At 44.9% G+C, this 23748-nt stretch overlaps 1 long non-coding RNA gene across 2 annotated transcripts in view; it reads right to left on the bottom strand.

Annotated features, from left to right (window-relative positions):
• Positions 1-22480, bottom strand: part of LOC127342493 (uncharacterized) — a 76748-nt gene extending 54268 nt beyond the window's left edge. The window contains exons 1-5 of one of the 2 annotated variants that reach the window (XR_007876700.2): positions 22245-22480; positions 22059-22155; positions 21817-21893; positions 20858-20933; positions 20599-20704 (exon numbers count right to left, since the gene is read on the bottom strand). This is a non-coding gene — a long non-coding RNA (uncharacterized lncRNA). Of the gene's footprint in view, positions 1-20598; positions 20705-20857; positions 20934-21816; positions 21894-22058; positions 22156-22244 lie in introns of those variants that run through there. The other variant, XR_007876702.2, reaches the window with a different exon arrangement.
• Between the last annotated feature and the right edge of the window lie 1268 nt (positions 22481-23748).

Here is a 23748-nt window from a genome sequence, read left to right as displayed (position 1 = left end):
TATGATGCAACATGATCAAGGAGAGTGAAAGCTCTAAGCTTGGGGATGCACCCGGTGGTTCACCCCTGCATATATCAAGAAGACTCAAGCGTCTAAGCTTGGGGATGCCCAAGGCATCCCCTTCTTCATCGACAACATTATCAGGTTCCTCCCCTGAAACTATATTTTTATTCCATCACATCTTATGTGCTTTGCTTGGAGCGTCGGTTTGTTTTTGTTTTTGTTTTGTTTGAATAAAATGGATCCTAGCATTCACTTTATGGGAGAGAGACACGCTCCGCTGTAGCATATGGACAAGTATGTCCTTGGTTTCTACTCATAGTATTCATGGCGAAGTTTCTCCTTCGTTAAATTGTTATATGGTTGGAATTGGAAAATGATACATGTAGTAATTGCTATAAATGTCTTGGGTAATGTGATACTTGGCAATTGTTGTGCTCATGATTAAGCTCTTGCATCATATGCTTTGCACCCATTAATGAAGAAATACATAGAGCATGCTAAAATTTGGTTTGCATATTTGGTTTCTCTAAGGTCTAGATAATTTCTAGTTTTGAGTTTGAACAACAAGGAAGACGGTGTAGAGTCTTATAATGTTTTCAATATGTCTTTTATGTGAGTTTTGCTGCACCGGTTCATCCTTGTGTTTGTTTCAAATAAGCCTTGCTAGCCTAAACCTTGTATCGAGAGGGAATACTTCTCATGCATCCAAAATACTTGAGCCAACCACTATGCCATTTGTGTCCACCATACCTACCTATACTACATGGTATTTTCCCACCATTCCAAAGTAAATTGCTTGAGTGCTACCTTTAAAATTCCATCATTCACCTTTGCAATATATAGCTCATGGGACAAATAGCTTAAAAACTATTGTGGTATTGAATATGTAATTATGCACTTTATCTCTTATTAAGTTGCTTGTTGTGCGATAACCATGTTCATCGGGGACGCCATCAACTTTTCATTGTTGAATTTCATGTGAGTTGCTATGCATGTTCGTCTTGTCTGAAGCAAGAGAGATCTACCACCATATGGTTAAGCATGCATATGTTAGAGAAGAACATCGGGCCGCTAACTAAAGCCATGCTCCATGGTGGAAGTTTCAGTTTTGGAAAACAATCCTCAAATCTCAAATGAGAAAATTATTAATTGTTGGTATATGCTTATGCATAAAAGAGGAGTCCATTATCTGTTGTCTATGTTGTCCCGGTATGGATGTCTAAGTTGAAGAATAATCAATAGCGAGAAATCCAATGCGAGCTTTCTCCTTAGACCTTTGTACAGGCGGCATAGAGGTACCCCTTTGTGACACTTGGTAAAAACAATGCATTGTGATGATCCGGTAGTCCAAGCTAATTAGGACAAGGTGCGGGCACTATTAGTACGCTATGCATGAGGCTTGCAACTTATAATATATAATTTACATGATGCATATGCTTTATTACTACCGTTGACAAAATTGTTTCATGTTTTCAAAATCAAAGCTCTAGCACAAATATAGCAATCGATGCTTTTCCTCTATGGAGGACCATTCTTTTACTTTCAATGTTGAGTCAGTTCACCTATTTCTCTCCACCTCAAGAAGCAAACACTTGTGTGAACTGTGCATTGATTCCTACATACTTGCTTATTGCACTTATTATATTACTCTATGTTGACAATATCCATGAGATATACATGTTACAAGTTGAAAGCAACCGCTGAAACTTAATCTTCTTTTGTGTTGCTTCAATGCCTTTACTTTGAATTATTGCTTTATGAGTTAACTCTTATGCAAGACTTATTGATGCTTGTCTTGAAGTGCTATTCATGAAAAGTCTTTGCTATATGATTCACTTGTTTACTCATGTCATATACATTGTTTCGATCGCTGCATTCACTACATATGCTTTACAAATAGTATGATCAAGATTATGATGGCATGTCACTCCGAAATTATACGTGTTATCGTTGTACCTGCTCGGGACGAGCAGAACTAAGCTTGGGGATGCTGATACGTCTCCGACGTATCGATAATTTCTTATGTTCCATGCCACATTATTGATGTTATCTACATGTTTTATGCACACTTTATGTCATATTCGTGCATTTTCTGGAACTAACCTATTAACAAGATGCCGAAGTGCCGATTTGTCGTTTTACGCTGTTTTTGGTTTCAGAAATCCTAGTAAGGAAATATTCTCGGAATTGGACGAAATCAAAGCCCAGGGGCCTATTTTCTCACAAAGCTTCCAGAAGTCCGAAGGAGAGACGAAGAGGGGCCACGGAGGGGCCACACTATAGGGCGGCGCGGCCCCCCCCTTGGCCGCGCCGGCCTGTAGCGTGGGGCCCCCGTGCCGCCTCTTGACCTGCCCTTCCGCCTATAAAAGTCTCCGTGACGAAACCCCCGCACCGAGAACCACGATACGGAAAACCTTCCAGAGACGCCGCCGCCGCCGATCCCATCTCGGGGGATCCGGAGATCGCCTCCGGCACCCTGCCGGAGAGGGGAATCATCTCCCGGAGGACTCTACGCCGCCATGGTCGCCTCCGGTGTGATGTGTGAGTAGTCTACCCCTGGACTATGGGTCCATAGCAGTAGCTAGATGGTTGTCTTCTCCCCATTGTGCTATCATTGTCGGATCTTGTGAGCTGCCTAACATGATCAAGATCATCTATCTGTAATTCTATATGTTGCGTTTGTTGGGATCCGATGAATAGAGAATACTTGTTATGTTGATTATCAAAGTTATGCTTATGTGTTGTTTATGATCTTGCATGCTCTCCGTTACTAGTAGATGCTCTGGCCAAGTAGATGCTTGTAACTCCAAGAGGGAGTACTTATGCTCGATAGTGGGTTCATGCCTCGCATTGACACTGGGACAAAGGATTGTAAAGTTCTAAGGTTGTGTTGTGCTGTTGCCACTAGGGATAAAACATTAGTGCTATGTTCAAGGATGTAGTCACTAGTTACATTACGCACCATACTTAATGCAATTGTCTGTTGTTAGCAACTTAATATTGGAAGGGGTTCGGATGATAACCTGAAGGTGGACTTTTTAGGCATAGATGCAGTTGGATGACGGTCTATGTACTTTGTCGTAATGCCCAATTAAATCTCACTATACTCATCATGATATGTATGTGCATGGTCATGCTCTCTTTATTTGTCAATTGCCCAACTGTAATTTGTTCACCCAACATGTTGTTCGTCTTATGGGAGAGACACCTCTAGTGAATCGTGGACCCCGGTCCAATTCTCTTTCTTGAAATACAATCTCTTGCAATACTTGTTCTCTTGTTTTCTGCAAACAATCATCTTCCACACAATACGGTTAACTCTTTGTTACAGCAAGCCGGTGAGATTGACAACCTCACTGCTTCGTTGGGGCAAAGTACTTTGGTTGTGTTGTGCAGGTTCCACGTTGGCGCCGGAATCACTGGTGTTGCGCCGCACTACATCCCGCCGCCATCAACCTTCAACGTGCTTCTTGGCTCCTCCTGGTTCGATAAACCTTGGTTTCTTTCTGAGGGAAAACTTGCTGCTGTGCGCATCATACCTTCCTCTTGGGGTTGCCCAACGAACGTGTGAAATACACGCCATCAGTGCGCCGCAACACCAGGGATTCCGGCGCCAACGTGGAACCTGCACAACACAAACCAAGTACTTTGCCCCAACGAAATAGCGAGGTTGTCAATCTCACCGGCTTGCTGTAACAAAGGATTAGATGTATAGTGTGGATGATGATTGTTTGTAGAAAATAGTAGAACAGTATTGCAGTAGATTGTATTTCAGTAAAGAGAATTGGACCGGGGTCCACAGTTCACTAGAGGTGTCTCTCCCATAAGATAAACAGCATGTTGGGTGAACAAATTACAGTTGGGCAATTGACAAATAAAGAGGGCATGACCATGCACATACATATTATGATGAGTATAGTGAGATTTAATTGGGCATTACGATAAAGTATATAGACCACTATCCAGCATGCATCTATGCCTAAAAAGTCCACCTTCAGGTTATCATCCGAACCCCCTCCAGTATTAAGTTGCTAACAACAGACAATTGCATTAAGTATTGCGCGTAATGTAATCAGTAACTACATCCTCGAACATAGCACCAATGTTTTATCCCTAGTGGCAACAGCACATCCATAATCTTAGAGATTTCTGTCACTTCCCCAGATTCACGGAGACATGAACCCACTATCGAGCATAAATACTCCCTCTTAGAGTTACAAGCATCTACTTGGCCAGAGCATCTACTAGTAACGGAGAGCATGCAAGATTATAAACAACACATAGATATAACTTTGATAATCAACATAACATAGTATTCTCTATTCATCGGATCCCAACAAACGCAACATATAGAATTACAGATAGATGATCTTGATCATGTTAGGCAGCTCACAAGATCCGACAATTAAGCACAATGGGGAGAAGACAACCATCTAGCTACTGCTATGGACCCATAGTCCAGGGGTAGACTACTCACTCATCACTCCGAAGGCGACCATGGCGGCGTAGAGTCCTCCGGGAGATGATTCCCCTCTCCGGCAGGGTGCCGGAGGCGATCTCCTGAATCCCCCGAGATGGGATTGGCGGCGGCGGCGTCTCTGGAAGGTTTTCCGTATCGTGGCTCTCGGTACTGGGAGTTTCGCGACGAAGGCTATTTGTAGGCGGAAGGGCAGGTCAAGGGGCGTCACGAGGGGCCCACACCATAGGTCGGCACGGCCAGGGCTTGGGCCGCGCCGCCCTGTGGTTTGGCCACCTCGTGGCCCCACTTCGTTAACTCTTCGGTCTTCTGGAAGCTTCGTGGCAAAATAGGACCCTGGGCGTTGATTTCGTCCAATTCTGAGAATATTTCCTTACTAGGATTTCTGAAACCAAAAACAGCAGAAAACAACAACTGGCACTTCGGCATCTTGTTAATAGGTTAGTTCCAGAAAATGCACGAATATGACATAAAGTGTGCATAAAACATGTAGATATCATCAATAATGTGGCATGGAACATAAGAAATTATCGATACGTCGGAGACGTATCAGTGCCCCATTGGCCCTTGTAAAGCTTCATGTGCCTACCTCCGAGTCCAGTGTTGAATTTCTCTTGTCACACACGAGGATGGCTGTTAATGTGTGTATAAGTGGGTTGCATAGCCCCTTTTATGTAAGTTTGCAAGTTTCCGTATTGTGTTGTGCCTTTGGGACTCGAGGCTTGCTTCGGTGTCCCCCCCTCAACAAAACTTGAAGGGCTAATTTTTGCCATGTGCCTTTATTTTTTAGCCCGTAAAAACCCATATCAAGCCCTATATACCATCGTATAGATATACTGGGTGTACTTAATGTTCCTAACAGCCAATGTGGCTGGCGAAATATTTTACCCACGAACGTTTTGGTTTTCAATGTACAACGTTGTCTGCGTGTCTGACGACTGAACAATATAGACTCAAATGGACCGTACTGGCTACTTGAGAGCTTACACTTATGTCTTTTTATTCACTTTTAATCATTACGCCCTTGGTTACGAAGAGTTAAAAAGAGATCTTTGCCATTCATATGTTTTAGTTCACTACAGTTTGAACGAAGGGGGGGACACCGAAGCAAATGTGTTGGGACTCAGCCTGCACTTCTGAATTTTGGTTGCGTTGGCTACTGCATAAGTTTAATATAGTTCCATGTGGTTTTTGTTGAGATCTATAAGTGGATTGCCTAGCCCTTTCCATCATTTCGGACCTGTGGTGTGCTATTCCGTTTTCCACGTGTTAGACCTCCTCTTCTTAACAAGACTCCATGAGTAGGAGGCACTATGATTTTATTTTTTTGCGCATGAAATTACTCAATTAGATACTAGCTTAATCCCATTTGTTGACTCTCTGTTGACCAGCCACTTGAGGGTAAAACTGAGTATATTGCACTAGCCAGTATTAGTACTCGAGGGGAAAACTGAGTACATATATTTTTCCGGTGTAAGGCTCGACGGTAGAACTGAGTACACGTAAAGGTGCAGACGTGCAGTACCACGGACGCGTGTCGTGGTGCGCAGCGGTTAGGCGGTGCGCGTGTTGAGACCAAACGTCTAGCTTTTTTGAGAAACTGCCGAGACCAACTGTCACGTTGCTTGTACAGAGCCCCTCTGTCCCTCCCTCTGCACACAGTCTCATTCTCACTCACGCACGCAACCACGCCTCTCACGTCCCATCAACTTCTCCAAATCGAATGAAAAAACACCAACCACCCTACCCGCGTTCCCTGCCGGCGATGGACAAGAAGAATGCGCCGGCGCCCGTCGCCCCCGAGACTGTCGCCTCCGAGGGCGGGGCATCCAAGCGCTGCGCCTCCGTGGACTGGGCCTCTCTCAGGGCTGATGGACCACTTCACAAGATCGGGGACTGCTTACTGGCGAACGAGGAGTACATGGACACCTACTCTGCTTTGAGGCAAGTTTGTAGAAATTGGCGCTCAGGTTTACCTGAGCCCGACGTGCACCTGCAAGAATGGATCATGGTAGAACACACCCTTCCACGCGCTGCTGATTTCACCTTCCTCCACCTCCGCACATCCCGCTACGTCACCATCGATCTAATGGAAGTTCATGCAAGGTTCAAATTCCTCCATATCTATAGAGTTAATCTATTTTTATTTTCAATCGTAAACATCTTAGTGCTGAATGTTATCTTCATCAATATATTTTAGATACTACTTCGTCGGCTTTTGCCGTGGCGTCATCGTGCTTGCCCAGAAGAACCAGCCACACAAGATACGGCTTCTGAACCCACTCACAAAGACATTGAATACTAGGTTTGAGGCGCATATGCCATATGTTATTCTGAAGTCAGTCGCTGTAATGAAGTCCCCGACTATGGTCTTCGTTTCCAAAGATTACCCGGCGGAAATTGCTTGGGTCGATGAGAGCACTCCAACTAAGGGTATAGATGAAGATTGGGGAGAAGGAAGATTTTCGACCGAGCACCATTCTCTGCGTTGCATTACCCCATTCAATGGTGAATTGTATGCAATAGCTGTGAACAATTTTGAGTTCGGAAAATTAGTGTGCACCAACAATGTCCAGTTGGAGCAGCGCGCGAGCACAGTCAACATGGATACACTATTTTCATTTCCAGAACTTGGAAATAACAAGTTCTACCTTGTGAAGTCGGATGGTGCTCTGCTACTTGTGTTGTTGGACAACAAGCATTTGGAGGAAGGTCAATCATTGGTCTACCGTGTGGACACTGAGAGCCGCTCTCTCCATGCTGTCATTAACATTGGCAGTCGTGCCTTCTTCGTCCATTATATCCGGTGTATCTCCGTCGACACTAGAGTGCACCCGACACTTCGACCTGGCTGCATCTACTACGCAGATTTGGGTTATGTCAGAGAGTACTTTGATGATATAAAGGCCTGGGATGAGTGGCCAATACGTGTGGATAGATTAGGAAACTACGGTATGAGAAATGAACAAAGGCCATACTGTTTGGAGGATGTATTGGCTGCACACTGCAGACGGAAGGAGTTCAATGAATATTTCCTTCAGATCAGAGAATGGAGTGATTTATAATATATGCTGAATGAAGATCAGATTCATTCATCCTAGGGTATCCTAATCTTCATGTTGGCCATACATTGCGTCTTGTATTATTTTCAGATTAGTTTGTCGTGAACATTAACATTGTTATTGGCTGCTTTTGGCTATTGTATGCAGTTTATGTATTATACTCCGTACTTAGTTTTCTGGATTTATTATGCTGCTGTGAATTTTTCCTATACTAGCTTCTAGATTTGACTGATTTTGTTTGTAATGATGATGGCTTGATGTGGCTGTTGGCCTTGACTGTCGGAGCAGAGCAATTAGTACTGTACTTAACCAGGTGTACCGTCTTTATATTAGTATTATATTATATTACTTGACCATAGCCATATTCAAAATCAAATCTCAGTCGGGCGGCAAAATCTCCCGCCAATCCTGAAATATTTCAGACGGGTTTTTGAATGGGATAAGAAGATAGATCACAATGATAGTAACCGGTATTCAAGGTGATGATGATTTGATTTTGCACTCGGCCTTGAACAGAGGTACTAGTACGGTCTCACAATTTTTTATCATTATAGTTGGACCTTAGCCAAATTCAAAATCTCATAGCGGCAAAAATTCCCGCCCACAAAATACAAAAATTTCACACGCTTCCAAATTCCCATTCTACCCCTGTGGAGATGAGAGCAAAGTCGGTTGGTGGGGGGGTATGACCGTCATTTTTTGGATCACCACCTCCCTAGCCCGGAAACCCTCCCAAAAAAATTCATTTCCCTCAGACCACCCACCGGAACTTCCCAAGTCCCTCTCTCCCACCTCCACGACCACCGCACCGGAACATCCCCGCCGGACTTCCCTGGCCTACCCGAGCCCTCGCGATCCTCATCATCCGGCTGCCTGCCGGAGCCGCTTCATCGACGCCGTCATCAACCGGACCGGATCATCCCCGCCGAACCTCGAAACCATATGCTCATCCAGCAGTCTACCGCAGTCGCTTCAGCTGCGGTATCGTCCACCCCACCGGAGCCGCTTCGCCGGATCCGTCATGCACCGCATCGGATCTTGCTCACCGACACCGCTGTGCATGAACCGGATCTGCTTCACCGGCGCCGTGCATGATCTAAACTCTTCTACTGTCGCTTTTCTATTGCTTGCCTGCAAGTTCTTGTTTAATCTTGCGGGAACCTGTTTGTGCTAACGACGCGCCGTTACGTTTTTACAGATGAGATGAGTAACCATGAAGTGTAATGGCCGTCTCTCCAACCCCAAGTAGCACATGTAGCGTACTTCATCACCGGATCTATCAACCCCAGGAAGATCTGCTGTGACTCCCACAGAGTGCTTCTCCTAATGTAAGTCCCTTGTTTTAGCGCCATGTTCTGGGTTCAGATGCTTGTTTGTCTGAAGCTCTTTTAGTTCATTCCTAGCTATGACCGTAACACCTTGCTATTTTCTAGTTCATTGCTAACTTTAAGCGATTGAACATTTTGGTTTGCATTCCCTGCTCTATAGATGTAGCCATTATAACTTCTATCTTGCTCAGTCGTTGTTACAAAAATTATAGGTATTATAGTAACATCCTGCTATTATTTAGTTCATGGCCAATTTTAAGTAATTGCACATGTTGGTTCGCATTCCCTGCTCTATAGCTTTTGGCATCATAACTTCTATATTTGGTTTACATTCCCTGCTCTGTAGATCTAGCCATCATAACTTTATCTTGCTCAGTCGTTGTTACAAAACTTATGGCCTGCTACTATGTTGTTTGCGCCAATTTTTTACTCCATGAACATGTTGGCTTGCATTCCCTGTACTACAGGTGATGCCGTTGTTTTGTATCTAGTTCATTGTAAGCTAACAAAGTAAGGACTTAGTTTGGCATGCTATCACGCTGCTATCTAGCCTGTAGTACAAATAAACTTGTCATACTACTAGATAATAATTTTGCGTGCCATCTTGTTCTTCAAAAGCTGCATTATTGACTTGTTTCTCTGACTTGGCATGACGCTCACATATGGAATGCTGAACATATTGGTTTGCATTCCCTCTTATACAAGTTCACAGGTGATCCCACTATATTCTGTATCTGGTCCATCCTAAGCTCCAGCATTAACTATCCTCTATGTGTTACTCATTACAAGTTTATATCCCGAAACATCTTGATTTGCATCCCCTTCACTATAAGTTCATGAGTATTATTTAGTTCACGGCCAAAATGAAGTAATTGCACTTGGCACATGTTGGTTCACATTCCCTCCTCTTTAGCTTTTGCCATCGTAACTTCTATTTTTGGTTTACATTCCCGGCTCTGTAGATGTAGCCATCATAACTTCATCTTGCTCAGTCGTTGTTACAAAATTTATAGCCTGCTACTATGTTGTTCATGCCAATTTTGTACTCCCTGAACATGTTGGTTTGCATGGGACTCAACAGTAGTAAGTCTGCTGTTTCATTCTATGCTCTGTTATATTGGCTGTTGGTATGTGGCATGCACTCTTTGTTTGCTTATTGTGCGCATTACAATGATCTTGTTATAACGACGAAATGATGAGTTCCAAATATCTTTGGCAAACAATATTGTAGTGTCTTTGCCTTTCCATTGTTGCTGTCTTAACTTGTAATGTCTTTGTTTCAGATATAGGTGCTGCATGGACAACTTAAAAGATTGCCGGATCGCTTCATTGTATTGCTAGGTTTAATTACCATTCAATTTCTCTGGGTTCTGTAATATTTTTTCAAAGCCGTGCAGCTGATGTAATATTTAGTTAGTTTTTATAGTTCTTTCGCGCATTTTTTCTTTGTTGCTTGTGGTAAGTGAGGCCATCCGACAGAAATCATTGCTGCGTAAATATTCTCAGTATCTAAAACACGAATTCCCATCCCTTAAACGGCCCAATTAACCGAAATCACATATGTGCCGGCCTGCAAAATCCTAAAGCGCCTATTATGCCGGCATATAAACAGCAACTAAACGGGCCAGCCCACTTGATTTACGGTGGACCCCACACCCTAATTGGGCCGGCCCACTTGCTTTAAGGTAGACCCCACCCACTACTGGGCCGGCCCACTATCTTGTTGGGCCAGCCCACTTGCTACATGGTGGACCCCACATACTAAATGGGCCGGCCCTTTAAGAGGAAAGTGGGACCCACCTGTGTTTTTGGCCCGGCCCACTATCTTGTTGGGCCGGCCCACTTGCTATAAGGTGGACCCTACATACTAAATGGGCCGGCCCTTTAACAGGAAAGTGGGACCCACCTGTGCTTTTGGCCCGGCCCACTATCTTGTTGGGCCGGCCCACTTGCTACATGGTGGACCCCACATACTAAATGGGCCGGCCCTTTAAGAGGAAAGTGGGACCCACCTGTGGTTTTGGCCCGGCCCACTAGCGTGTTGGGCCGGCCCACTTGCTATATGGGGGACCCCACATACTAAATGGGTCGGCCCTTTAACTGGAAAGTGGGACCCACCTGTGTTTTTGGCCCGGCCCACTATCTTGTTGGGCCGGCCCACTTGCTATATGGTGGACCCCACAGACTAAATGGGCTGGCCCATTAACAGGAAAGTGGGACCCACCTGTGCTTTTGGCCCGGCCCACTGGCTTGGTGGGCCGGCCCATTTGATCTAATGTGGACCCGACGTACTAAATGGGCCGGCCCGATATCAGGAAAGTGGGACCCACATGCTAATTGGGCCGGCCCAATAACTTCTTGGGCCGGCCCACTTGCTTTAAGGTGGACCCCACATGGTAAATGGGCCGGCCCGATAACATGAAAGTGGGTCCCACATGTTTTGTGGGCCGACCCTTTTGCCTGTTGACCGGTCAAACGAGTGCATTCGGCCCGGCCCACATGCTTAGTGGGCCGGCCCATTAATCTTTTGACCAGTCAACCTTAGAGGTTAGGCCCGGCCCACGTAACTAATGGACCACCCCAGCTATATAGTTGACCAGTCAAACTAAGTCAGCTGGCCCGGCCCGCAAACTTAATGGGCCGGCTCGCTTAAGACGTGGCAGGCCTCGTGTGGGCCTACCATCTACAACGGGGTTTCAGCGGTTAACGCCGTTAACTGCCAGTTAACGACGTCTGCCACGTGTCAGTTTGCATGACGTCAGCAGTCAACGGGCTCCCGGAAACACTTCTGCAACGGTCCGATTTTCCGTGGCGGAAGGGCACCCAAGCGCGATGGACCGAAAAAAACGTGGTAGGACTTTGCCTGACGCAGTTTCGACAACAGAACCCATATCGTCGGGTTAGGCCCATAGGCGACGAAAAACACCCCTTAGCGGACGATTTTGGGACGTTGCCTATCAGAACTTTTCTTGTAGTGAGGTGAGGCTAGAACTATCCAAACAGCCTACCACATAGCCATTATGAGAGCCATCACTGATATTCGGGAACATAAGACGAAAGAGCTTATGGGTTCCGAATTCTCACACATTCCTCATATGGAGGAGGATGATGATCCTATGCTTAACCACTTCAAATTTGCAAAACGCAAACCAGCAGAAGCCGCTAAGTACATGGACAATAGCCGCAACTTACTGTCATTGTTCTTTCAGTTGAACCGACATCTGTCGGGGGCAATTGATACAATGCTAGAAGAGTTCACTGAGCCCAAAGAGGAGACTAAGGGGAAGGAACCAATGGAGAATGAGGTTCACACACCAGTTTATTTAGCTGGTGATTACATTAGTTCTGACCATCCCGAACTACAAACCACACCCATTACACCTAGGTACTATCCTAGTAGTTCCCGTGGAGGATATGAAGGTGGAGAGGAATCCGGAAACCATCAGCGTTCCGAGACTCCTATAGAGAACTCAACAGGTTGACATTCGGGGTCAGACACGGGAAACTCTGGCGATCCAGTCAGAGATAATGTGGAGATGAATGAGGACGCCACAACCCAGTTCCAGAACAATCAGTATAATAGGGAGACTATGAGGAGTATCCTATACTGATTGAGTCGGATACTGATGGAGGAAATACCTATGGCGGAGTCACAGGGGAGTACACCCGATGGGTGGATTATGATGCTTTGAATAATCAGTTCATGAACACAGATTTCTCCCTGGGATCATCCTCTAATTCCGACTACCAGCCGACGGGAAGACCCTATGTTCCAGATTCTGTCAGGAGGACAACACGTTCGACCGGATGGAAGCCTGGGATGTACCGGGAGTGAAGTACGACTAGAGACCACCAAGGGAGGCGAGACTACAATACAACAGTACACATGTATTGTAGTGTGTAATATTTGTAGAAATTTGTACATATACTTCAATAAGTGAGTTTGCATACTCACATCGTCACTGAGTAATGTAATAAAACCACTTAAGTATGTATATACATGGTATATGTTTTGTATGATTTGGATTTGCTTCTTGATTTCCATTGCGTGACTAGTTCTTTGCACAAAGTTGAGCTCAGAAAACTTGCGCATGGAGTAACTATGAGTACCACTTTGTGTTGCAGAAATAGGGGGATATGTCGGGAGCGACGGGTGAGGAGAGTGAAGCGTAGCGCATCGAGCGCGAGGCCAAGCAGAAGGAGGAGGCTGATGAAGCAGCCAGAAACCAGTTTCCACCACCACCACCACCCATGACGCAGCAGAACTTCCTCCAATACATGCAAATGTTGGAGGAAAGGCAACGTATGACGATGGAGCAGCAAAACAAGTTCTTCCAGGAGCTGCTTCAACAGAACAGGGTGGAAAGGCCAGACAATCAGGGAGTCACTCTGTCAGACTTCCAGAATACCAAGCCAATATCCTTCGCATACGCGCCCGAACCAATGGACGCGGAGGATTGGCTGATGGACACTGAGCGAAAGCTCAATATTGTTGGATGCAACGACCTGGAGAAGGTCAGGTATGCAACACACTTGTTGTGTGGACCCGCCGCATCATGGTGGGATAACATAGTAGCCGTTTATCCGGCTGAGAAAGTATTCACCTGGGAGGAGTTCAAGAGGAAGTTCAGGGAATCCAATGTCCCTGTGACATAGGCATCCCCAATGGGCCTGCCGAAGATAGTACCCGGGGTTTACTGAAGGCCCACGACCCGAAAAATAAGAAGAGTCAGAAGCTCAAGTTGATATTAAGGAAAGCTAGAGTTGTATTAGGAGATGATGTTTGTAATCTTGCGGGATGAGTTGGAAACCCTCCCGGACTCTGTAACTTGTACAACACGAATCCCTCGACTCCACCTCCTATATAAGGGGGAATCGAGGGACAAAGAAATCATCGAATCATTGTTTCTCAAACCCTAGCTTTCATAATCGTCGAGTACTTTTCGGCTGAAACCTTCGAGATCTACTTGCCCTCTACTTCCAACTAAGCCCTAGTCTACAACCCGTAGGCATTGACAAGTTAATACCTTGTCAATTGGTGCCATCTGTGGGAATTAGAGGCGTCAAGGATCTGATCTCGATGGCACGTTCAAAATCGTCGACTTCATCAACTGCAAGCAACGCGATGGATCGAGGTAAACAGATCGCAACTGGTCCTGTCGATTTTGTTCCTCACCCGCCCTCCCGTTTGGATGCACATGCGTATCTGGAGGAGCCTATGGAGATGACGTTCGGAAGATTCCACTTTCGCGTCGAGAAAGAGGGAGCGTATCGTCTCGAAATTCCGACCTCGTCGGGATTATCGGCGGTCGATTCCGATTTTTCAAGCTCAACATCGTCAATCGAGTCAGGCGAAGAGGAGACTTCATCGCCATGCTTCATCAGCACCAGGGCAAGCGAAAAGCTCGCCAAGATCTTCAGCGACATATCTTTCGAGTCATCCGCGGACTCCTATATAAGCGATGACTCGAGCAGTGTCGACAGCTTCAACTTCATCGACAAATCCATCACAGTGGGCAAGCTCTTCACCAATCTTTATGATGGTGTCACCAAACCCAGCACAGATCTGAATACAAAATACCATCAGATTTATGTCATCGGAGAGCCAAGCCGCGATCAAGAGGAAACATCTGAGGCTTTCGACGATTTGGGAAATCCATACGTCGATCCCTCTGATTTGCGACGAGGTCTAGGCAACAAATATGTCGGACCTGAGCCTCGCGATAGAGTTCAACTCCCGCAAGCAGCATGGGATAGAGCCGCAAGAGCTATGGATGGCTCAGAACCAATGGCCACAACAGCCACGCCAGCAGAGTTGTAAGCATATCAATATAGGCTCACACGAGCTGCAAGGGAATTGGAAAAACAGACAGCTGCTTTAAACAGAAGAAAGGAGGCAGCCTCTGCATCAAGCAGGCAAAGGGAAGAGCTGAGTCGACAATCTGGAACTTCGGGAGATAGCCACAGGGAAGCTCGAAATAGAGCAAGATCAAGGTTGCAAAACATACCTGAAGGAGAAAGAGAGCACTTGGTCCAAAACCTCGATATGTCTTTTATGTCGATAGACACGAGAGGGAACATCATCCCCAAGACACCAGAAGCTGGGTGTATGGTGACACAAGCTTTTATCCTTGCATCCAGGCCACCTCCAGGAGATCCAAGGGATGCATTGTACAACATGGCAATGGCAGGAGTTGGAGCCATGGGAACGGCGTTTGCATCAACACCCCCCGAAGGAGCAGCAAGGCAAAATAGTCCACGACCTACGGCAGCAGCAACAGCAGCTCCCGAAGGACCAAGTGGAGCAAGAGACACAGCAGCACAAGCAAGGGTGGACAGAGCACGACAAAGTAGAAGGGACATCGGCATTCCCCAGAACTAAACGACGAGGATATGTGCGGTTTCCCATGATTCACGAGGAGAGTCCGAAAACTCGAGTCCCTTCGGGATTTAAGTTGCCTGATAACTTCAAGAAATTCGACGGCCTGCAAGATCCAGAGGATTGGCTAGTTGATTACCTCGAGACGGTGAAGCTCATAGGAGGGACCAGAGCAACAGATATGCAAAGCATCCAGGTGCATTTGAGTGGAGCTGCGCGGTCTTGGATAAAGAAACTTCCTCCAGGATCTATCGACAGCTGGGATAGCTTCGAGGACGTGTTCGTCAAGAATTTCCGGTCCACCTGCAAAAAACCTGCATCGCTAGAGGAATTGAGGGCGTGCCGACAAAAGCCAGACGAACCAATGAGAAAATACATCCAGAGGTGGAATATCATTAAAAACTCGGTAGAGAATATATCTGACGAGAGAGCAATAGATGCGTTTGTCGCAGGTATCAGGCGAGGAGATTTTGTCGAGGATTTGGGGAGGACCAATCCAAAAACAGTATCCACATTAATGGAGATAGCAAACAGATGGGCAGATGGAGAAGATGCTGTTCACAACAAACGGCATAGATCACCAGAGGAGGACCGCGGCAGAAATTATCAAAGTAGGCGACGATTTCCTCGGCAGTATTCAAGTTATGATGCTCCTGGGCAAATTTCGGCTGGCTTCCGAGCAAGCGCCAGAGGAAACAATAGAGATGATTACCAGAGGAGCAACGAGCAGCGAGGCGACAATAGAGATGACTCTCGAAACAATAGGCAAAATACCGGGTCAAGGTTCCAGAGGCCTTTCGTGTCTCCCGAAGAGATGATGAACGGGCCGTGTCAGATGCACTTCTATCTCGACAATAATGGAAAAAGACAGTCAGGACATCTGCAGAAGGATTGTCGAAATTTCCAGGCAATGTTAAGGTGGGCAGGGCATGCTAATGCTCAGGCAGCACACAGAAATCCTCAAGGACCCAGGAGTGAGATTCACCTGCCACCTCCTCCCGCGATTACGGACGAAAATCGACATCAGCTTAGAATAGCGGCAGCACCTGCACCACCGCCTTATATCGATCCCAACTCTAACGGAGCGGTCGCGATGATTCAGAAAGGCAGGCCATCCAATAGAGCTCAGAAAGTAATCTCGCGACAGGTGTTCATGGCAGAAAAAATGCCTCCACCAACAGTCGAGTATCTTAATTGGTCAGGGCAAGATATTGGCTTCACAATAGCGGATCATCCACAGCAAGTTCCTCGACCAGGGCAATCAACACTTATTTTACCAGCAGTAATTGCAGGATTCGACGTATCTCGAGTGTTCATAGATGGCGGCAGCAGCTTAAACCTTATGTATGCAGATACATTAAGAAAGATGAACATATCCCTAGCAAACTTAAAACCAACGGACACACGATTCCACGGTATCACACCGGAGAAGCCAAGTTATCCGCTGGGGAAGATTAATCTCGACGTTCAGTTTGGGACCCGAGAAAACTACAGAATAGAGAGGTTGGAATTCGAAGTCGTGGATTTTCCATCACAATACCACGCTTTGTTGGGACGACCAGCATATGCTAGGTTTATGGCGGTACCACATTACACATACCTATTGTGGAGGATGCCTGGACCTAAGGGACCAATCACAGTCAAAGGAAGCTTTGCGCTAGCCGATAAGTGTGATAAGGATTTTCATCGACTGTCAGAAACTTTCGGGATGCAAGCAGAGTACATGGCGTCAAGGCTCACAACTGACTATGACGTGGTGCCAGATGTAGGAAGGCCAAATAAAGAATCAACTTTCAATACTGAGAAAAAATCTAAGGAGGTGCAGATTCACCCGACAGACCCGAAAAAGACGACATCCATCACAAAAGACATGGACCTCACATAGGAAAGCGCGCTCGTCGAGTTCCTCCGTGAGAACTGGAAAATCTTCGCATGGTGTCCAGCTGACATGCCAAGAGTACCCAGGGAACTTGCCGAGCACCACCTAAACTTGGATCCACTAGCGAGACCAATCAAACAACCTTTGCGGCGTTTTTCGGAGCCAAACCGCAAAGCTGTGCTGTCAGAAATCGATCGACTAAGAGAAGCTGGTTTTATCAAGGAGTTGCATACAGAGGCCACATGGGTAGCAAATCCAGTGTTGGTGCCGAAGAAAAACACTAAAGTCCTTCGCATGTGCGTCGATTTTACGTGCCTCAATAAGCATTGTCCAAAGGATCACTTTCCCCTCCCGAGGATCGATCAAATTATCGACTCCACGGCAGGATGTGAACGTCTTTCCTTCCTGGATGCATATTCTGGTTATAACCAGATCAGATTGAAAGAAGAAGATGAGGTCAAAACAGCGTTCATCACACCTTACGGCGTGTTTTGCTACAGAACAATGCCTTTTGGTTTGAAAAACGCGGGAGCAACATACCAGAGGATGATGCAGAAGTGTTTGGCAACACAGATTGGAAAAAACGTACAAGTGTACATCGACGATGTCGTCATAACATCAAAGAAGGGGACAATGCTAATCGAGGATCTGAAGGAAACCTTCGACAACCTCGACAAGTTCTGCCTCAAGTTGAACCCGACAAAGTGTTCCTTTGGTGTCCCTGCAGGAGAACTTCTTGGGTTTCTAGTCTCAGCAAGAGGGATTGAAGCAAATCCCGAAAAAATCCAAGCTATCGTAACAATGAGGAAGCCAACAAAGTTGAAAGAAATACAGCAGCTAACTGGGCGAGTTGCAGCTCTAAGCAGATTCGTCGCCAGGTTGGGAGAAAAAGCGCTACCGTTCTACGCTTTAATCAAGCAAGGAGATAAATTCCAGTGGAACGAAGAGGCCGATAGAGCCTTCGAGGATTTGAAACGCACCATTTCGACACCACCAATCTTGGTGGCACCGAAAGAGAAGGAACCTCTCCTGCTATACATTGCAGCCACACCTCAGGTGGTTAGCACGGTGCTAGTCGTTGAAAGAGAAGAAGAAGGAAAACTCCATGGAGTGCAAAGGCCGGTATATTTCATCACTGAAGTTTTATCGCCTTCCAAACAGCGGTACCCGTAGTACCAAAAGTTAGCATATGGAGTGATCACAACAGCAAGAAAATTGCGCCATTATTTTTCGGCACACCCGATAATAGTGGTCAATGAAGCACCTCTATCTAAAATATTGAACAATCCAGAAGCTACAGGGCGTGTCTCCCTTTGGGGAATAGAACTTTCCCCTCGGGACATCACGTGTGAAAAAAGAAAGGCAATCAAGTCGCAAGTTTTGCCAGATTTCATTGCAGAGTGGATGGAGCTGCAAAATACACGACCCCCAGATTTGTCGAGAACTTGGACCATGAACTTCGATGGATCCAAGAGAGTAGAAGGAGCTGGCGCAGGGGTGATACTCATATCACCTGCAGGCGAAAAATTGAAGTATGTTGTGGGGACCCCGGACTAGCTGTCCAAAATTCCCTGTTATGTATACAGTTCACGATCCCATGATCAGTGCGTCGTGAACACATAACCGAACTGATATCAAATTACACCATCCATTACAAAGCGGAAAAAGAAAATTACAACATGGTCACATGACCCATACTTACATAATAGCCTCGAAGGGCCTAACTAAACATCAGAGTAGCATCATCATTTCAGCAGCGCAGTACCCAAGTCATCTGCCATAACCCTACAGGCAACTGACTGGGAAGACGTTCCTAGCTCGCATAGACGTCGCCAACTCCTTCTTCGTCTGTCGAACTCCTTCAAGTCTGGCCAAGTAAATAGCCAGGGACAAAGCCGTGAGTACATTTGAATTGTACTCGCAAACCATCAAGAAGGTGATAACAATTCTAACTAAAGAAGACAAGAGAGGAAGAGTAGTTTCTCTTGTGGATATAGCATGTGGAAGAGAAGAGATGTTTTTGGTGGAGATAGCATCCCAACTTCTCGATCGAAGGGGACACTCCAAGAATTTATCTAAGACATCTCTATATCTCTATTGAAGAAGAGTTCCTCTTCATGAAAACACTAGGAAGGGTCACCCACTTTTGTTTCATTTTCCTCGACCATCTCCACATGGTTGGCACAACATCTTTCCCGTACCCTTCCGGTACTTCCAACACACATTTCCTTTGGAAAACATTTTCAAAACCAAAACTCGACACAGCTCGGTAACGGCCATCCCAACCGTCCATGACCGCGGATGCGGCTATTCGAATAGTTTTGACTCTGCAGAGTTTGCACACTTTCACCACAACTATCCGGATACCTATCGTGTGGGCATCATCCCCGCATAACGACATATGCCACGACGGATACCCGGACATAACCTTTCGCCCATTCGACTTAACACGAGGTCCTACCCTATGGAGTATGTACCTCCCCGGCACCGTGGCAGCTCACCTCCTCTTGAGCGTGGCTCCACCGCCAAGCCAGGAGACCCATAGTGTCTTCCGGATGGGTCAGCCCCGAAGGCCTCCCGTTATACTATTGTCCCAACCATGACAACCCGGACTCGGGGGTAACCGTACCCTTGTATAGTTGTGCGGTGCCTCATTCTAAGAAGAACAAACGTCAAGTTAAGCCCCGTGCCCACGTTGGAGTAGCTATGGTTGCGCTTTGTAATTGTTCCGGGCGAATACAAAGAACCATGTGTCGTTTTTCTCAAAACTCAACTCACACACACACATTCCTTTTCTCAACCATCTTTGACAAGATCCTTTTTGCCTTTATAAACCATACACTTGGGTAAGGTTAACTCACCCAAGGTTTTCATAAACATTTACAACAAGGTAAACCTTGAGGGGTTCCCAACCTAAAGCTTCATGAGTTGAACAACTATTTCACTACGGCCGAGATGAGAGTCATCACGCCATAGATGGTGTAAAGAGGGGTAATGGAGTGGATCATACTTGCTTAAGGTAAGCATGTATTATGACAACACAAGAAGGAATATACTTTCAGATTTGTGATTCTAATAATACAACTTAGATAGTGGACTATCACTATCCCACATACTTTCCCATAGGGTACAAAGGCATATTCCTCTCAAGTTGAGAATATACCAAGATCATGATATTAATACCTCTATACTACAAAAGGGGGTGGGTGTGGTGTAAGTTATTATCCCGATAAGAGGCATGCTCAAGTGAGCATACAAGCTAACCAAGTGGAATAGCATGGCCATAATTCCATGCATCCCAAAACACAAAGATAGTAGTGGAGTATCACCACTAGGGAGTACCCCACTAGCAACCATACATAGATGACAATAAAAGAGAGATCAACACACATAGAATCAAGGTGCTTTGGATATCAACAAATGACGTCCAACTGGACACCAAATCAGAGATCAAAAGATGGCTTGCCTTGGTTGGCTTATTTGTCCCTGGACTTCTTCAACTCCATCAAAAGAATTCCAACAATATAAATAAAAACCTTGTCCAATCCACTTCTTCTTCTCCGGAATTGCTCGCGTCTATCGCCGGAAAATATAAAAGGAACACAATCAATCACATTGCACCAACAAAACAAACATACAACAACCATAATTTAACCATTCAATAAAGAGCTACCATACAAAGGGCTTATAGATACCACAAACAACTTAAAGAAAACCCATGTTATTTACCTAGTAAAGGTATGAGAGTATCACAACTTAGCAATTGCCTCTCTCGGTTATCACCATGGTATAACCCAAACATCCCCTGGTAGATAACATCATAAAGATGACAAGGGCATTAGTTTGACATCAAATACATTCACAAAACATTTTCAAGCATTTTTGGAAAAGTAGAAAACAGTTTTCCTAACTTAGTTTGCTCACATAACACCACACAAGAATAGGAAACAAATAATATGCCCTACCATTTGAAAACTTAAGCAAAACAAAAGAGCTAATGTTAAATTGCAGAGGTTTTGTTTTGCAAGCATAAAACAGAGGTTGCCCATTTCTAATAAAAAGAGTTGGTCAAGGGTTTTAAATAAACCGAAAAGTTTGGCTTCAACAATGCATGTCACACACATACATTACCAACAGTAATAAATATGCATGAACAGGGACTAATACAATTTTTTCTAGATAGCCAATACTAATACAAGACTAACCCAATTGGAATCACCCCAAAATATTAAACCTACAATTTTAGGAATTTCTTTGAATCTAACTGTACAGAAAACAAGATCTGTAAGCCATAAATCGTAGAAAAATCCTAAAAATATGAGACCACTGGCATTTGAAAGATATCTAAACAGAGATGCACATACAATTGGATTTGGGTTCAAATTGTTTCTGAAACTCTCACAAATGGATTGACAAGATTACTGCATGTCTATACCATTTGCTTCACCTCTGGAGTTACAGCATAGATAAAGGTTTGAAACTTGTTTGAGATGATTAAGAAAACATTCAGTAGTCCTACAGAACTGGAATCACTCAATTAGGTTCAAAAATGGATTTTTGGTGATTTAAAAGCTAACAGCCATGTCTGCAGAACACACAGAACAAGTTTAATTCACCACAAATCGTACACGGATCATAAAAATATGAGGTCAGCTGCATCGGAAAGGTATTGAAAAGATGGTTCTTACCCAATTTGTTTCATTCAAAAATTCGTTCCCAAGCTCCTGGTTTAATTCGACAAAGCCAGATCTGTCCAGATCTTGATCTGTGAACCATTTCAGTTTCAGGAGGTCAATCGAAGTGAAACCACAGCCAAATTGAAGGTATTGAAGAGTGCTTTCACCCGCAGTTGAGTTTGCTCAAAAAGGTTTTGTAAAACGGAACAAATCTAACAGACAGTGAATCTGCATGTTTCCAGAACTTTATTTACCAGGGAGAATCTGTAACGAATTGGAGGATGAGACCAACGCCAAGTTGTAGATCTTTTGAATACCTATCCGCGGAACTTTGAATCACTCGATTTGGATCTGCACACGAGATTTGGTGGATTTTACAAGTTCGTTCCAGAATCTGAAACAGCAAGATAGCAGAAATTACTGCAGGGATTTGGACGAACTTTGCTCAAGAACTTCAGATCTGAGGATTGCTCAAGCTTCTCCATGCTTGGACCAACATGCACCTGCATCAAGATCCAATCTTAGCAATGGAGGAAGAAGAAGAGGAGATTAAACCATCTAGGGTTGGGGAGAAGATGGAGAGGGAGGCTCTCATGGTGAGGAGGAGCTTGAGGGAGGAGGGGAGCTTCATCTTGGTGGATATTCATGGCCATGGCCGGCCATGGTTGCTAGGAGGAGCAGCAGCTCATGGTGGAGGGCAGGGGGAGAGTGTGAGGGAGTGGAGAGTGAGAAAAATGAGCAAAGGGGAGGTGGAGTGGCCGGCCAACCTCCTTATAAAGAGGGAGGATGGTGGCTGCCTCCTTCTTTGATTGGCTATGGTGGGTGGCTGCCCATTATTTGTTGGGGTAGTTGGGAGTCAAGGCTTGCAAGAGAAGAAAGTGAGGAGGAAATGGCTGGCCGAAATTTCAATGCATACCCAAATTGGTCGGCTACAATCTTGCCAAACAAGTGAACAATGAGAAAGGTGCACAACATTCATGTGTATAGACCAAGGCATGATGTTGAGAAGATAAAGTCAATGAGTGACTTTGATGATGATAAAAGATAGGGGTAGATACATATAGATAAAAAGGAGTATGAAGGTGACATAAATCTTCAATTCATGAGGTCAAGGTAGTGATGGAAAAGAATAGAGGATCGAGATGGGTATGATGAAATATAACTTGTTCTTCAAATAAGAGGTCAATTGGGAGGGATTTGAATTACTCCCTGAGTCTAGGGTTTAGTTGAAGGGAGTCCAATAGAAAGTATCAAGAGATCATCTACTTGATCAAGAGTTGGAGGATGAAGGAACATTATGGGGTAGATCAGAGATGTACACAAGATGTGCAAGAGTTGTCATTTGAAATAGAACTTGTTTGAAAAGTATTTGAAACACCTCAATTGTCTAGGGACAATTGGGAATGAACTCAAGTGGAATGGAATTTGAAAATGTTGAGAGAACTAATTGGAACATAGGAGTTTAAAATGTTCTACTTACTTCCTCAAGTAAAGTAGAGTTTTCTCAAATGTAAAATAAGCAAGAGGAAAAACAAGAAATGGTATGGGTATCATAAACAAGCCTTTTGCTGAAAAGAAAGCAAGATAGAAAATAATGTTTTAGAAATCAGCACTTGGCAGAAATGAGATGAAAAACAAAACCCATTTTATTTCCTTGTTTTCTTTGAAGAAATATTTTGAGAAGCTTTAATAAAACTAGAAGTGGTTTTGTGGTCAAAACCAGAGAAGGAAACAGTAGGTTTTTGAGAAAGAGAACTAATTTAGGGAGAAGTGTTCTCAAGTGTAGATGATGGCTACAAAATGTATCCATCATTCCCACTCTTGGTTTTGTGAAGATAAACTTGGATGAAAACAAAAACAATAGGTAAAAGAGGAAGAAGTGATCTGGTGCTGAAACATGGGATAGGATACTAGATCAAGTTAAATATATGAGTTGCAAGGATT

The sequence above is a fragment of the Lolium perenne genome, chromosome 3, assembly GCF_019359855.2.
Source record: "Lolium perenne isolate Kyuss_39 chromosome 3, Kyuss_2.0, whole genome shotgun sequence".
Classification (NCBI taxonomy): Eukaryota; Viridiplantae; Streptophyta; class Magnoliopsida; order Poales; family Poaceae; genus Lolium; species Lolium perenne.
This window is presented reverse-complemented; position numbering and strand designations above follow the sequence as displayed.